The following is a 16,495-nucleotide window of genomic DNA, read 5'->3' on the forward strand; positions in this document are numbered from 1 at the left end:
AAAGTACATAAGTAGTGAGAAAGAAAAACTTGGTTACGGGAACCGAAGGTTAGGCCGACTACTTACTTTAGTATAGCTGCACCTAAAAAAGTTTATTCCTAACTCATTTTCTTCCTCTTTCTGTCAATGTTGCCAATTCCCAGAATACTAAAATGTACCCTCGTGCATATAGTTGCCCAACTACTTTATTTGTCCGACTTCTTTAGCCACTTCCGCATCTGTCGTATTAGGGAGAGCTTGCTTCGTGGCGGAGCATTTAGCAATGCCAGCAGCCTGGTGAGGGCTAGTTGTCTGGGGACATGTTAAGGCAGGGCCTGCTGGGCTTGCTTCTCATGAGATTGGGTGAGGGAATCGGAAAGGGGCTCATAAACTGGGCGGATGGGGACCATTGAAGAAGTGCCTCGACGCGCCGCATCCACTACTTTGACTCCTTTTATGCAATTATGAACTCCACAGAACTTTCTCAATTCCAATGCAACTTATCCTTTTGGAGCTGACGTAACAAACTACGTGAGCCTCCCGACGAAGCCAACATAAATCCTATCTGACAAAGAAAAAGAAAAGGCAGTTTAATTATGGTGGTATGCCAGCCGCCTGTTATGGAACTTCCAGTTCCAATTGAAGCATATAGATCCGTAAATGGATTTGTATGTATAGCCACTTTAGTCGTGCTTGTAGTTTCTTGAAAGTATCTTTTTTCTGGGAACATGGTCAACCAGAAATTCTTATGTTCACGATTCTTCATCCACTGATGCAGAAAATGCACCAGTTTTCCATTCTCATATGAGGCCGGAAAGTTTATTGGCAACAGGTCGGCACGAAGTGATTCATCATGCTCAAACATGAGCCGATTGTTCGTTAGGGACGGTTTATTGATCATAAAATTGCCACAAATGGAATGAAAAGTGGGTCCATGTAAATGATCGAGACCTCACAAACAACAACGCTCCTTCCCCATATAGAGTTAGGAACCCAAAGGCAATCGTTGAGTGAACTGTATCTTCTTTGTGTTAGTTGACCTAAGCCGCAGCATTACTGCTGGGGTGGGGCCCGACCTCCGAACCGTACTTGAGACGAGTTTCTGCCTCATACAGCTAGGGCCGAAGACCGGGGGAAGAATAACAGAGGGAGTCACCTTGCAGCCCTTTCCTCCAATCGAGTTGCAGTTGGCCTTGTTTCAGTCAGAATAAGTACCCGGGACCCTATCTTTATAGTAGGTTCTTTAGTCTTCGCTCTCCAGAACTAGTACGCCCTTCTCTCTAAAGGGTCTTGGTGCCGAAAAGGGCTTAAATTACACCACTTCGCTGGAAGAACTGTTTGGTATAATCGCCAGGATTTCAATCAAGATGAAATCGGTTAGTTTTAATGCCTGAAAAAAAGACTGTACAAGAGGTCATATATAAGAAAAAAGAAAAGGTAGACTTAATGTCATAGAAATCGAATACATCGGAATCAGCACCGTCCTATTCGTTTGCAAAAATAGGACTCAAAATAATCATGATTCGGTAAATAGGCGGCATCCAAGCTTTACTAACTAATAGGGGTGAGGGGCCGGCAAGCGTGTACCAAACCATTCGAGGGTAGCTAAGCAAGGAAATAAGCAAAGACAGCTTACGGTCGTGTGCTGGCAAAAAGAGTATCATCAAAGTTTCCAGTGTCGAGTTGTCACAAGTAGGTTTTTTAGTCATAGCTAGACAGCCAAGATAGATAGATGTCCTTCTCCTCGGTCAGACTCAGTATCCTCGGTCAGACTCAGTAAGGCTCACATTACTGCCATTTCACCAGAAGATCAAGGCCATGTCGAAACTGAAATACCAGAGGCACTTCCTATTAGTCATTCACTAGAGTTCTTTCTTTTTAAAGAAATGGGTGGTAGAGCAAGATTCGCGCATCCAATTGTCCAGTCAAAAAGAAGAAGGTTAACAAGCACAAAAACAATTCTCAACAAAATGCTCAATCCACATCCATAAAACAAAAAATGAGAGTCTAAAGAAAGAAGAGGGGGTCGTGCCCAGTCCCAAGCAGTGCATTCTTCAGTTCTGCCTTTCAGGAATCAGATGATGAGAGGACCAAGGCTAGATGATCGTGTCATTCTCCATATGCCTGAAAAACCGTCGTATTCTATCTCTTTTTTTTTTTTTGCCTTCGTCCAGTGGAAAGTTGAATTAACCTAGGTTTGCAAAACTTATGTTGCAGGTGAGTCACCATTTCGACAGGAGATCGAACAGGGCTTTTTTTTAGCTACTGAGGATCGCTTTGTGCCTGACTCCACTCACTACCTTTTCTTTTAGCATGAACGGATAAAGAAAGGCCATCAAAGAGCTCAATACCAAACAGGCACAACTAAGGAATCGTGCACTCAAAGGAACATGTCATCGAAGAGTTTCCAACATTCATTCTCGAGCGGGGAACGAGTTCAAGACCAAAGAAGGCCAGAGCATCTCTTCCTTTTCGCCTTGCCTCGAGGGCTTACAGGTCTGTGGGCACAGTTGAACAAGGCTCGCATTCAGATACTCCACCTAAAGAAGAGAAAGGCCAGACCATAAATCAAAAAATCAGAAATCAGAATAGAAAAAACCATAGCCAGAAGAACAAAGGAACTGTACATTCAGTGTTGTGTAACAAACAAAAGACAGATATATAGTCCTATCCAAGCTTGTCAGGATCAAAGTCATTGGGATTAGATTAGCAGACTATGGATGGGTCAAGACGTCGAGTAAAGTCTCCATCATCTCCAAAAGCGGGGTGGTTAGGTTCGAGTCTTCATCGATCGGGTGGTCGGATGCAATCTCTGTCATCTGGCTCCTTCCACACAAGACGACTAGGATCCAATGGTTTACAATAATGTTAAGAAAGAAGAAGATCGAGACCATTCTTATTAAGACAAAGGGCTTGACTTCTATCGGGTCAGTGTCGAGGGAGAGTACACCAACTAGTTGGCTATGTAAAAAAAGAGTGGGCTAAAGGGGCCTTTTCTGAATGAGAAGATTCTCTTTCTACATTCTAGACATATCCTGCCTCTTCCTTCCTTGCCCGCCTCAGAATATTCCTTCCTTTTTGATTGGTGGGACAAAGTCGCATTGATTGAATCGGTTCTGGTCTTCACTGAAAAAGTGAGGCTTTACTTGACAAGTAGACCAAAATGACTCGCTTATTGGGACCTGCAAGAAGCTGAGTTTCTTTGCTTTCTTTAGTCACAGTAGTTGGAAAAAGAAAAAGTCAAAGCAACAGACCAGTAGTCCCATTATCCACCTTTAGAGAAATTTTTGAAGAAGGTTCCGTTTCACACATCTTGGCCAAGTAGGAAGAGCAGGAAATAAGTGCTTTGTTAGTTGAAGGTGTTCTCTTCTCTACTCCTAGACATTGGGGAGGGGGGGGGGGCTTTTATTGACCTTTCAGGAGACATGTTGTAATGTGAAGCTAGCAATACGTGCTTGAGTCGATGATCAATCCACCATTCAATCCTTCTATAAATGGTGATCAGACTTGTTAAGATTTTTTCTATGTTGAGAATCATCTGTGAATCCGCACTTATACCTTGACCAGTCATTGCTGTTCTCAGAAGCTTTTACACAGATGGGGATAAAGGCCTCCCAACTCCAACCAGCTCCCATGCCGCTGAAAGGTCCAAGGACATGGTATAGCCGGTTGGAACGATCACACTGTTCATCTTGGCAGGCAGCTCCCTCTCGATGGCCTCTGTCATGGTTGACTTCCTGATGGTGAAGGCTCCTTAGCCATACAACGCCATAATCGGCAGACCTACCCTCAACAACCTAAGGGTGGTAACATCGACCTATCACTTGAAGATGAAGTTCCCGACCTCTCAGGGGATGAGAGAAATTCGAGGCGAACAGGTCCTAGCGCGGGAGTGTTACACGTAGGAATTGAAACCGAGGGGTCCACGCCCACAGGACACAGAGCGTCTGTAGAGTTTCACTACGAAAGAACCTTATGACTTGTAATTTATATTTCTATGTCGGTAGTGAAAATTTTGTTAATAAGAATGTGGTTTTTTCATGGATAAAATGTGTCTCGCCAATCTCAAATCCTCAAATCCTTACTCCATCAACATAAACTATGTCAACATAATCTCCACCAACGTAATCTCCATCAATGTAATCTCCATCAAAGAAAATCTCCATCGATGACTACTTACCTCCCTGCTAGGCACCAAAGGGATGAGTTACGCCTAAGGCTACCCTATCCTTCTCACGATGGAGAGCGGGCTAGCCCTCAGCTGCCCAACATTTACCTTCCTCCTGAGTGTCAACAAACGGGAGAGGATCCAGTCTCAAACAGCCTAGTAACTTACCCTCTAGCAACAGAGAGCGGGTCGAGTTCCTCGGCTACCCGACGACTTACCCCGACCTCCGCCACGATGAAGAGTGAGATTAGCTCTGGCCTGACCTGACGACTTACCCTTACCTCCACCACGATGAAGAGTGAGATCAGCTCTGGCTTGTCACAGACGAAAACAGCCGATTAGAGCTGCCCTGCAAAGCAGGGAACAACCTCCTAAACTTGAGACAGGTTGCTCCGCAGATCTTTAATGACCACTGCCTGGGCATCTAGCCTTTTCTCAACTCCCTTGAAATCGTCAAATGCTTGGTCAGCCCTCCTCCTCTTCTCTTGGTCGGCGGCATCTTTAAGCCCAACAAGTCTTCCCTTCCTTTCAAAGCTGTAGAAAGGGACTCCAACTGCTCAAGTTGCTGGGCCTCAGAGTGACAGCCTCTCAAGTCAGCATCCTCTCAGTGCATGCTGTCTTCGATGGCTTCCTAGCCGTCCACAATGAAGGCAGCCATCCAAGATGCACCATGTTGGCAATAAAAGCAAAAATGGGAATAGTTAGCATAAGACTCTTAAGTAATAAAACAACAGAAAAGAACAAACCAATGTGAGAGACCTCAGAGACCTAGGAGAAGAAGCCCATCAAGGATTCAGTCACCCGTTTGAGAGACTTTACTCGAGCTCCTCCCCCCTGTGAACGAGTGGAGAGAGGCCACAGGGCTCACTTCGAGGGATGCTTGGTTCCCCCACATCTCCGATGATGCCCATGACCCTGCCAACCTCGGTGACAGAATGAAGTTCTCCTCCAAGACTTTGGGGCCCCCCTCTCTCACTGGAGCTCTATGAACTATCTCCCTTGCTCCTCGCCCCTCCACGACCACCTCAACTTTGGCAGCTGATGAATCGATAACCGACACAGGAGAGAGTAGCAACCATCTTCTCTACGGCAAGGTCAGGAACCACGTCTAACTTTGACTCCACCCCTTCCCTTCTAGAGGTTCTCCCGACAGGCTCCTCGGTCGAGGCCATAGAGATCTCAACGGTGGTTGGGTGTGGAAGGGCTCCGAGGAAGACAACCCCTCCATGCTTGGGTTGGAACCCCTTGAGTGATCCTCAGCTGCACCCTCGAAGACTTGACCCTCGATTACAGTCCCGTAGATGTGGAGGAGGGATTATATTTACCAAGCGAGAAAACCTGCGAGGGCCCATCGGCGAGATTGGCTCAGTGGGGACCTCGACCGTGACAGGCTAGGTGGTCAAATTGGCCGCGGAAGGAGGAACGGTCTGTGCCTTTGGGAAGGCCAGTACCTCCAGGACATCAGGGCTTTTTCCTCCCTAACTACTCGGTCGGTTCAAATGACATATGGATGGGGTCGGCTGTAGGGGAGGCTTAAATGGTGGAGGACGTCGTGTTTCAATCAGTGCTAAGTGAGGGTGGGCAAAATTTCTAATTTTCCAACTCCGACCGAATTCCGACAAGGATCAATGCATCAAAACAACGTCATTCCACTTTAAGGAACAACATCGTTTCACTCAAGTGGATCCATAACGTAGGGGAAACTAAATGCCGGAGTTTGCAGAATTTGGAGTTGGAGTTCAAAAACGGAGTCGGAACCCATGTGGGCTCCGAACTTCAAACTCCAATATTTATTTTAAAAATATAATGCATCGAAACGACGCCGTTCCACTTTAAGGAACGACATTGATTCACTCATGTGGATCCAAAACGTAGTGGGAAACTAAACGCACTTTGCAGAAGGACGTTGTTTCATTGAGAAGGGGCCCCCTTCTTTTCCCCTCACTTTCGCATAACAGTTCCCCAGTTCCCTTTGTCTCCACAGTCCACACTATGCTTCGTGAAGTTCACCTCCCCTAGTTTCCCGTCGTCTGCCATCAGCTGAGGTTGCCACTAGCCACCTTTTAGAGTTCATCACAAATTGTAAGCCACTCGGTCGGAGTCAGAAAATCAGAAAGTTTGCCCATCCCTACTCGACACTGATTGAGGTACGACGTCCTCCACCATTTGTGCCTCCCCCACAGCTAACCCCATCCATCCGTCATTTGAGTCCATAGCCAGGGAGGAAAAAGCCTTGTTGTCCCAGAGGCACTAGTCGCTCCTCTTTCCACTGCCAGTTTGACCACCTAGCCTATACGATTGTTGTTCCTGCTACTCCAACCCGTCGATGGGCCCGCGCAGGTTGTCTCGTTGGGCAAATATGCTTTCAACGTACTTCTATGGGCCACTTTTGGAACCAGCTTCCCATCGGTCAACATAGGTGGAGCCTCCTCCTGAGGTGAACATGGAGATGATTTTCTCCTCCCTATCGACCGGACAGTCTGCCATCAAGGGTCAAGTCTTCGAGGGTGCTGCTAAGGATCACTCAAGGGGTTCAAGTCCAAGTATGGAGGCGTTGCCTTACTCTGAGCCCTTCCGCGCCCAAAGGCCACCAGAAGGCCCTACTCCTGCCACCACGAGACGGCCGGCCGTTGCTCCCACGCTTGTCACTGGTTCAGCAGCTGTCGAAATTGAGGCGGTTGTGGAGGCGAGGAGCAAGAGAGATAGTTTCCAAAGCTCTAGTGAGAGAAGGGGCCTCAAAGTCCTGCTGAAGAACTTTCTTCTGCCACCGAGGGCCACCTTCTCTCCCCGCCTTCCATCAGCCCTGCCGAGGGGGTCATGGGCGTCGTTGGAGATGTGGGGGTAACTAGTCGGCCATCCCTTGAAGTGAGCTCTGTGGAGGCTGTTCCTCTCTCCACTCAATCATATAGGGGAAGAGCTCGAGCAGAGTCTCTCAAACGGGTGACCGAATCCTTGACGGGCTTCTTCTCTAAGGTCTCTCTCATTGGTTGTTCTTTTCTGTTGTTTACGCTGACTATTCCCATTTTTTCTTTTATTGCCAACAGGGTGCATCTTTGCTGACTGCCTTCATTGTAGCCGACCAAGAAGTCGTTGAATGAGAGAACCAGGCCCTTCACTTGCTGGTGCACCAAGCCCTGCAATGTGCTTGGGGGAGAGGAGAAGGAGTGGCTGGAAGTGGAGCAAGTGAAAGTCCATCTTGCTCACAAAAAGAGTCGAGGGCGAATGGGCAAGCCAAGTTGGCTCGTAATGAAGTCCTTGCTACATTGACGACAAGGAGCTCGACCGAGGAGTTAGTTGATGAATTGACCGTGAAGGTCGTGACACTTGAGGAATCACTGAGCTAGTTGTAGTGAGAGAATGTCGACTTGAGGGGCAGTCGAGAGTCTGAGGCCCAACGTCTTGAGCGGTTGGATAAAGACTGCCAATCCCTTTCTACATCTTTGAAAGGATGGGAAGATTCGTTGGCAGTCGCCCAAGTTGCTGTCGACCAAGAGAAGAGGAGGGCCAACTAAGCATCCGATGATTTAAAGGGAGTTGAGAAGAGGTTGGACGCCTAGGAAGTGGTCATTGAAGATTTGCAGAGTGACCCATCTCAAGTTCAGGAGGTTGTTCCCCCATTTAGCAGGGCAATTAAGGTCAGATGTGTTCATCCACTACCAGGCTTGGTTATACAAATACATTGAAGGCCTCAAAAGGATGTGGGATCACATCCTGGAGAACCCTCAGGAGCCTTAAAGGCACACTTAAGAGCCTTTGACTCCCGTGACCTCCCTCTAGACCCTAACGTGCTCGAGCATGGCTACACCTTGGGTAGGGACATGATTCCTGATGCCTTCTCTTTCGATTCTGAAGCTCCTGACCTAGGTCCTAATGCGCCAGCACCAGACCCCAATGAGCAAGCAAAATCCTAATGCTCTCGTACCTTAGTTTTTGTTCATGCGGCTCTGTTTGTAAAATTAGACACATTATTTCCTTTTCTTGTAAAGAACTCTGACCGAGTATCTTTGGATGCCCTTGCAGCTATTTGCTCATGCTTTATATACATTTTGAATTATTAATAAAATTATCTTTCTATCTTTTTCCTTCGCTTCGCTATTTTTTCCTCAGTATATTTTTTTTTTTGCTTTTTCTTTTGTTGGCTTGGTAGGCCTGATGTGAGGGATAAGTCAAGTCTGGGGAGAAGCGATTGGCTCCCCGGTCTCCTTTGCTAACATTGTAGCAAAGAGTGAGGCAAATTTGTGGGAACATGGCGCTTGGCTTTCCCGATCTTCTCGTCATCCTCATAGACTGACAAGTCCACGGAGACATGATGATGCCTAGAATCACGGCTTCTTGGAGGAATTGGGGAGAGTGGATCACGTGCTCCAGAATTTTCAAAGTGATTCGAGGGCATTGGAAGTGTAAGTACTCTCTCCAGAACCGGCAGCTCTAAAGTGTTGGACCTCGATAAGGAAAGACTTGATGCCAAGCGCACTCTCGGACGCCCCTGCCAGTGCCAATTCCATCAGATGAACATTTCCCTTCTTATATAGAGGCATTTCTTGGGTCGTGGAGTGAACTGGCCTATATTCCTTAGGAAGAGAGGCCGGGATGCCTTAGGCTAAGCCCTCATAATATGTAATGCAAAAATAATGCCTCAGAGAACTATTAGAAAGAGGAGGAGAGGACGAGTAGGGGAAGGAGGAGAGGAGGAGGGAAAAAACTTTAGTAGTAATTGAGTATTAAAAACAATTTCCTCATAATATGTAATACAAAAACCATTAATGCCTCAAAGAACACAAAATAGATCAATACAACAAGCTGAATATGTTTACCTAGTGTTATAAAATACATAAATATAGCAAATATCTTCCATAATCAATCTTTACAAAGTTCGTTGCTACAATGCTCAAACCGCATCAACCAGCTCAGAAAACCTACATTATTAGACAATCCTAGAGAACTCCAAATTTTATAGCTAATAGAAAAATATGATTAATCTATAAAGAAATATAACAAACCTAGAGTTAATATTATGTTATAAAGCTTAACATAATATACCTACTGATTATTTAGGTAGAACACCACAGTTAGCTTGTCATAGTATATTTATTGAAAGCTGTCAGGGTAAAGTTTTTAACAACAATACATGTCATAGTATATTCATCATCAAAGAATACATGTCATCAAATAAAAAAGTAATAGTACGAAATTAATTTGTAATCTGCCATAAAACTTTTACCTTTTGCTGTCTAATTGAAGATTATAATTTTGAAAAGAAAACAACAATATCAGTACCTAAATTAACCTTTCTTCATCCCTTCATCTTTGTATCAAAATGAAAGGTATTCCTGAATAAGTACAAAATGTCATCTATAGACCTAGAAAGTGTCTGTCTCCTAAGGCTTAACAAATCTCAAGGTTTGGATATTAAAATCTAAAATGCTTAAGAATTTTGAAAGAATACTAAAGGTCTAATAATCACAACCAACCAATAATAATATAATATTTAAAAATATAACAAACAAATAGTATATCTAGGAGAGAATGAGAATGATGAGGAGAAAGAAGCGACGAGGAGAGGAGAAAGAGAGGATGAGAGGTAGAGTGGAGGAAGATAGATGGAGGAAGAGGAGGAGAGGAGGAAGAATGAAAGGAGAAATAAAGGAGGAAAAATGACGAGAGGAGGAGAGGAAGAGTCGACGGAGCAAGATAGGTGGAGGATAGGAGGAAGATGAAGAGTGGAAGAGAAGAAGAGAGGAGGGAGAATGGAAGGAGAAAGAGTGGAAGAGAAAATGAAGGAGGATAAGGAAGGAAGGAGCAGAGGAGAGAAAAAACTAGTAGTAAAAAAAATATAGTAAATCTTCTTCTATGATATTACTTTTAGCAGAAATTGACTGTTTAAAAAAAGTTCCTCAAAATATGCAATGAAATAATGCCTAAAATAACACAAAATAGATCAATAAAAATACCTGAATATGTTTACCTAACTCTATAAAATACATAAACATAGCAATTATGTTCTGGAATCAATCTTTACAAGTTCATTGATACAATACTAAAATTGTATCAATCAGCTTGGAAAACCTGCATTATTAAATAATCCTAGAGAACCACAAATTTTGCAACTAATGAAAAAGTATGATTAATTTACAAATAAATGTAACAAACCTATAGTTAAATGAAGGAAAACGTTTGAACTTCCACGTTATAAAGACAATAAAATGTAACAAAAAATGGAAAGTCCTTGAAAACAATCCAATAAGAAACATAAAGCTTCTAACATAATATACATGCTTTGCCCTCTAAATGGGGATTATAATTTAAAATAGAAAATGACAATATAAGTACCTAAATCAAATTTTTTTATCCTTTCCATCTTTGCATCAAAATAAAAGGCATTCCTGAATGAAGGGATAAGACCTAGAAATAGTATTTGATACAAACAAAATGAAAATACAAACTACCATCTATAGACCTAGAGAGGGTCAGCCTCATTTGGATCAAAGCTGAGGGCTAGCCACTAGAGATTGTTTGGATAGAGAAACGATCTCATCTCAACTCATTTCATCATTACAATTTTCTCAAATTTCTGCACAAAATATAATAAACAATTCAACTTTTTCAAATCTCAAAATAATAATAATATTAAAAAATAATATTCTAACAATATTTTATTCAACTTATCTAAAATCATCTCATCTTATCTCACTATCCAAATGAGCTCTAAGTATTCAATCAAAGTTGTACATGCCTAAAGTCTCTCCCTCTTCAACAAATGTCAAGGTTTGGAAATTAAAATTTAAAACATAAGAATTGAGAAAGAAATACTAAAAGTCTAAAAACATTCAATCAAAAATATATAATATTAAAAATATAACATGCAAATAGTATATCTAGGAGGAAGAAATGTGGAATAGTAAGAGAAGAGGGAAGGAGGAGGAAGGGAGGAGGAGAGGAGGAAGGGTAGATGAGAGGGGAAAGAGATGAGGACAGAAAGAGTGGAGAGAGGAAGAGAGGAAGAAAGGTAGAAGAGGAGGAGTGGAAAGAGCAAGGGAGGAGGAGGAAAAGTAGAGGGAGGAAGAGAGGAGGAGAGGATGAGGAAGAGAGGATGAGGAGGAGAAGGATGAGGAAGGGATGAGGAGGGAAAAAATAATGTTTCAAAGAACATAAAATAGATCAACAAAAAAAAATCTAAATACGTTTACCTTGCTCTATAAAATACATAAACATAACAAGTATCTTTCGTCATCAATCTTTACAAAATTCCTTACTACATTGCAAAAACCGCATCAATCGGTATGGAAAACCTGCACTATTAGAAGAGATCTAAAACCTAGAGTTAATGAAGGTTGTCATAGTAATGGTACAATAAAATGAAAAGTTCATGAAAACATTTCAATAGGAGATGTAAAGCTTCCGCATTATAAAGACAATAAAATGTAAAAAAAATAAAAATTCATTGAAAACAATCCAATAAGATACATAAAGTGTGTAACTACCCTTCATCATCGAATAGAAAACGACAATATTAGTTACCTAAATTAACATTTCTTCATCCCTTCATCTTTGCATCAAAATGAAAGATATTCCTGAAAAAAGAATTAAGACCAATAAAGAGTATTTTATACAAAAAATAATAATAATTACAAAATGTCATCTATAAACCTAGAGAACGTCTGCCTCCTTTGTATGCTGAAGGCTAGCCCACTAAGTCTATCCAATCAAAGTTGTGCATGCCTAAGGCCTCCTCAACAAATCTCAAGGTCTGGAAATTAAAATTTAAAACCCGTAAGGATTGAGAAAGAACAAAGTCTAATCACATCCAACAAAAACTAATATAATATTTAAAAATATAACATATAAATATTATATCTAGAAGGAAAAAATGTGTAGTCGTAAGAGAGAATAAGAGAATGAGGATGAGGAAGCGAGGAGGAGAAGAGAAAGGGAGAGGAGGATGAGAATGAGAGGAGGAAAGGAACATAGGAGGAAGAATGGAAGAGAGGAAGAAGAGTGGAAGAGAGAGAGATGAAGAAGAGTGGAGAGAGGTAGAGAGGAGGAGAGAAGGAAGAGTTGAGAGGAGGGAAGGAAGAGTGGACGAAGGAAGAGAGAGGAGGAAAGCACGAGAGGAGGAAGAGTGGAGAGGAGGGAAGGAAGAGTAGATGAAGGAAGAGAGGTGGAGGAGAGGAGGAAATTAAGGATTGAGAAAGAAATACTAAAAGTCTAATCACATCCAACCAAAAATAATATAATTTTTAAAAATATAAAATACAAATAGTATATTTAAGAGGAAGAAATGTGCAGTAGTAAGAGGAGAGAGGATGAGGAGGAGAGGGAGAGATGAAGAATAGTGGAGAGAGGTAAAGAGGATGAAAGGACGAGATGAGGAAGAGTGGAGAGCAGGGAGGGAGGGAAGAGTTGACAATGGAAGAGAGGTGAAGGAGAGGAGGAAGAAGGGAGAGGAGGAAATTAAGGATTGAGAAATAAATACTAAAAGCCTAATCACATCCAACTAAAAATAATATAATTTTTAAAAATATAACATACAAATAGTATATTTAGGAGGAAGAAATGTGTACTAGTAAGAGAGGAGAAGAGGAGAGAGGAGGAGAGGAAGAGGAAACGATGAGGAGAAGAGGAAGAAGAGAGAGGAGGAATAGAGGTGGAGAAGAGGAAAGGAAGATAGGAGGAAGAGTGCAGGAGACGGAGAGATGAGGAAGAGTGGAGAGAGGGAGAGAGGAGGAAGAGTGGAGGAGAGGAGGAAAAGAGGAAAAGAGGAAGAGATGAGAGAGGAGAGAGGAAGAGAGGTGGAGGAGAGGAGGAGAGGAGAAGAGTAGATGAGAGAATGAAGAGAGAAGAAGAGGAAGAGTGGAGGCGAGGAGGATGAGTGGAGGGGGGGAGGAAGAAGAATTATTAATTATTAATTATACATATAAATGTTTGAAGAAGAATTATATTTGCAAATAAGTTCTATAATATAAATAGTATAAGAAAAAATATATTCATCATCTATTTTTTCATCATCCTCTCATCATCCTATTATATGACATTAGATTATAGGTTCATAAGTGAAATATAATAGATAGTCTTCAATCATCTAATATCACGTCATGAGATGATTAGTGGATGATGAAAACTTAAAGGTTTGGACCACATGATATTTAATTATAGGTGGAGCAGAGGAAGAGTGGAGAAGATGAGGAAATGAAGAGAGGAGGAAGAGTGGAGGAGAGAATGAAGATAGGAGAAGAGGATGAGTGGAGGAGACGAGAAAGATGAGAAGAGAGAAGAGGAGAGGAGGAGAAGGGTGGAGGGAGGAAGAGAGGTGGAGGAGAGGAGGAATTGTGGATGAGTGGAAGAGTGGAGAAGATGAGGAGGAACAAAAAAACTTGGAAAAACAAATATGAGAAATTTTCTGCTATGATATTACTTTTAGCAGTAATTGACTGTTAAAAAAAGTTTCTCATAATATGCATAGCAAAAATAATGCTTCAAAGAATACAAAATAGATCAATAAGAAAAATGAATACATTTACCTCGCTTTATAAAATACATAAACATAGAAAGTATCTTTTGTCATCAATCTTTACAAAGTTAGTTGCTATAATGCTAAAAGCACATCAACCGGCATGAAAAACCTGCATTATTAGACAATCCTAGAAAACTACAAATTTTACAAATAATCAAAAAATATGATGAATGTACAAAGAAATATAACAAACCTAGAGTTGATGGAGCAAAATGTTTGAAGTTCAACATTTTCAAGACAATATAAGGTAAAATAAAATAGAAAGTTCCTGAAAACACTCCAATAAGAGACATAATGATTCTAACATAACATACATGTTGATTCCTTGGGCATAATACCGCAGTTAGCTTGTCATAATATAGTCATTGAAAGTTGTCAATATAATAAAGTGTGTAACTATCCTTCATCATCGAAGAATATATGTCAAAATTAATCTTGTAATCTGCCATCAAACTATTTATTTTTACCGTCTAAATGAGGAGTATAATTTCAAATAGTAAACAAGAATATCTGTAACTAAATCAATATTTCTTCATCCTTTTTGATCTTTGCATCAAAATGAAAGGTATTTCTGAATAAACGACAAAAGACCTATAAAGAGTATTTTATATAAAAAATAATAATGAGTACAAAATGTCATCTATAGACCTCGAGAGCGTCTGTCTCCCTTGTATCAAAGCTGAAGGCTAACCACTAAGTCTATGCAATCAAAGTTGTACATGCCTAAAACCTCCTCAACAAATCTCAAGGTTTGGAAATTAAAATTTAAAACCAGTAAAGATTGAGAAAGAAATAATATATTGTTTAAAAATATAACATACAAATAGTATATCTAGGAGGAAGAAATGTGTAGTAGTAAGAAAGAATGAGGGGAGGAAGAGGAGGATGAGGATGAGGATGAGGAAGCGATGAGGAGAAGAGGAAGAGGAGAGAGGAGGAAGAGAGGTGGAGAGGAAGAAAGGAAGAGAGGAGGAATAGAGTAGGAGACGGAGAGATGATGAAGAGTGGAGAGAGGGAGAGAGGAGAAGATAAAGAAGAGAGGAGAAGCAGAGGAAAGCAGGAGATGAGGAAGAGTGGAGGGAGGAAGAGAGATGGAGGAGAGGAGGAGTGAAAAAGAGGTGGAAAGAAAGAGAGGAAAAGAAAAGGAAAGGAAGAGAAGAGGAGAAGAGTGGAAAGGAGGAAGATAGGAGAAGTGGAGAGGAAGAGTGGAAGAGAGAAGCAGAAGAGTGGAGGGAGGAAGAGCGGTGGAGAAGAGGATGAAGAGTGGAGAAGATGAGGGAAATGAGGAGTGGAGGAGAGGTGGAGGAGGGAAAAAACTAGTAATAAAAAAAAATATGGGAAATTTTCTGCTATGGTATTAGTTTTAGTAGTAATTGACTGTTAAAAAAAAGTTTCTCATAATATGCATTTCAAAAATATTGCCTCAAAGAATACAAAATAGATCAATTAGAAACGTGAATAAGTTTACCTTGCTCTATAAAATACATAAACATAGCAAGTATCTTATGTCATTAATCTTTACAAAGTTTGTTGCTACACTGCTAAAAGCACATCAATCTACATTATTAGACAATCCTAGAGAACTACAAATTTAGTAAATTATGGAAAAGTATGATTAATTTATAAAGAAATATAATAAACATAGAGTTAATGAAGAAAAACGTTTGAAGTTCCACATTATCAAGACTATATATAATGTAAAATAAAGTACAAAGTTCTTGAAAACAATCCAATCATAGACATAATATTTCTAACATAACATACATGTTGATTCTTTAGGCAAAATACTGCAGTTAGCTTGTCATAAAATAGTCGTTGAAAGATGTCATTGTAAAGTGTGTAACTACCCTTCATCATCAAAGAATGTATGTCATCCGATAAAAAAGTAATAGTATGGAATTAATCCTGTAATCTGCCATCAAACTATTTACCTTTGCCGTCAAATGAGGAGTATAATTTCGAATAAGAAACAATAATATCATTACCTAAATCAAAATTTCTTCATCTCTTCATCTTTGCATCAAAATGAAAAGTATTCCTGAATAAAAAGGACTAAGATCTATAAAGAGTATTTTATATAAATAATAATAATGAGTACAAAATGTCATCAATAGACCTAGAGAGCATATGCCTCCTTTGTATCAAAGCTGAAGGCTAGCCACTAAGTTTATCCAATCAAAGTTGGACATGCCTAAGGCCTCCTCAACAAATCTCAAGGTTTGGAAACAAAAATAAACTCGTAAGGATTGAGAAAGAAATACTAGAAGTCTAATCAGACCAAACCAAGATTAATATAATATTTAAAAATATAACATACAAATAATATATCTATGAGGAATAAATGTGTAGTAGTAAAAGTGGAGAAGAGGAGGAGGATGAGGGAGAGGAAGTGAGGAGGAGAAGAGGAAAATGGGAGGAGGAAGAGTGGAGGAAGGAAGAGAGGTGGAGAGAGGAGGAAGAGGAGGGAGGCGAATGAATGGAAGAGAAAGAGTGGAAGAGTGGAGAGAGGGAGAGAGGAGGAAAGGAAGAGTGGAGGAGAGGAGGAAGAGGGGAGGAGAGGAGGAAGAGTGGATGGAGGAAGAGAGGTAGAGGAGAGGCAGAGAGGAGAATATGAGGAAAGGAAGAGTGGAGGGAGAAGGAAGAGAGGAGAAGAGGAGGAGGAGGAGGAAGATTGGAGGCATGGAGGAAGAGCAGAGGAGGGGAGGAAGAGAGATGGATGAGATAAATAGTGGAGAAGAGGAGGAAATGAAGAGAGGATGAAGAGTGGAGGAGAGGAGGAGGATAGGAGAAGAGGAGGAGGAAAGGAAGAGAAGATGAAGAGTGGAGGAGAGGAGGAA

The 16,495-nt window shown here is 41.3% G+C and overlaps 1 pseudogene; it reads right to left on the minus strand.

The window, feature by feature from the left end:
* Positions 1-448: 448 nt before the first annotated feature.
* Positions 449-1,137, minus strand: LOC121239149 (annotated as a pseudogene).
* Between the last annotated feature and the right edge of the window lie 15,358 nt (positions 1,138-16,495).

Source organism: Juglans microcarpa x Juglans regia, chromosome 7D, assembly GCF_004785595.1.
Source record: "Juglans microcarpa x Juglans regia isolate MS1-56 chromosome 7D, Jm3101_v1.0, whole genome shotgun sequence".
Classification (NCBI taxonomy): domain Eukaryota; kingdom Viridiplantae; phylum Streptophyta; class Magnoliopsida; order Fagales; family Juglandaceae; genus Juglans; species Juglans microcarpa x Juglans regia.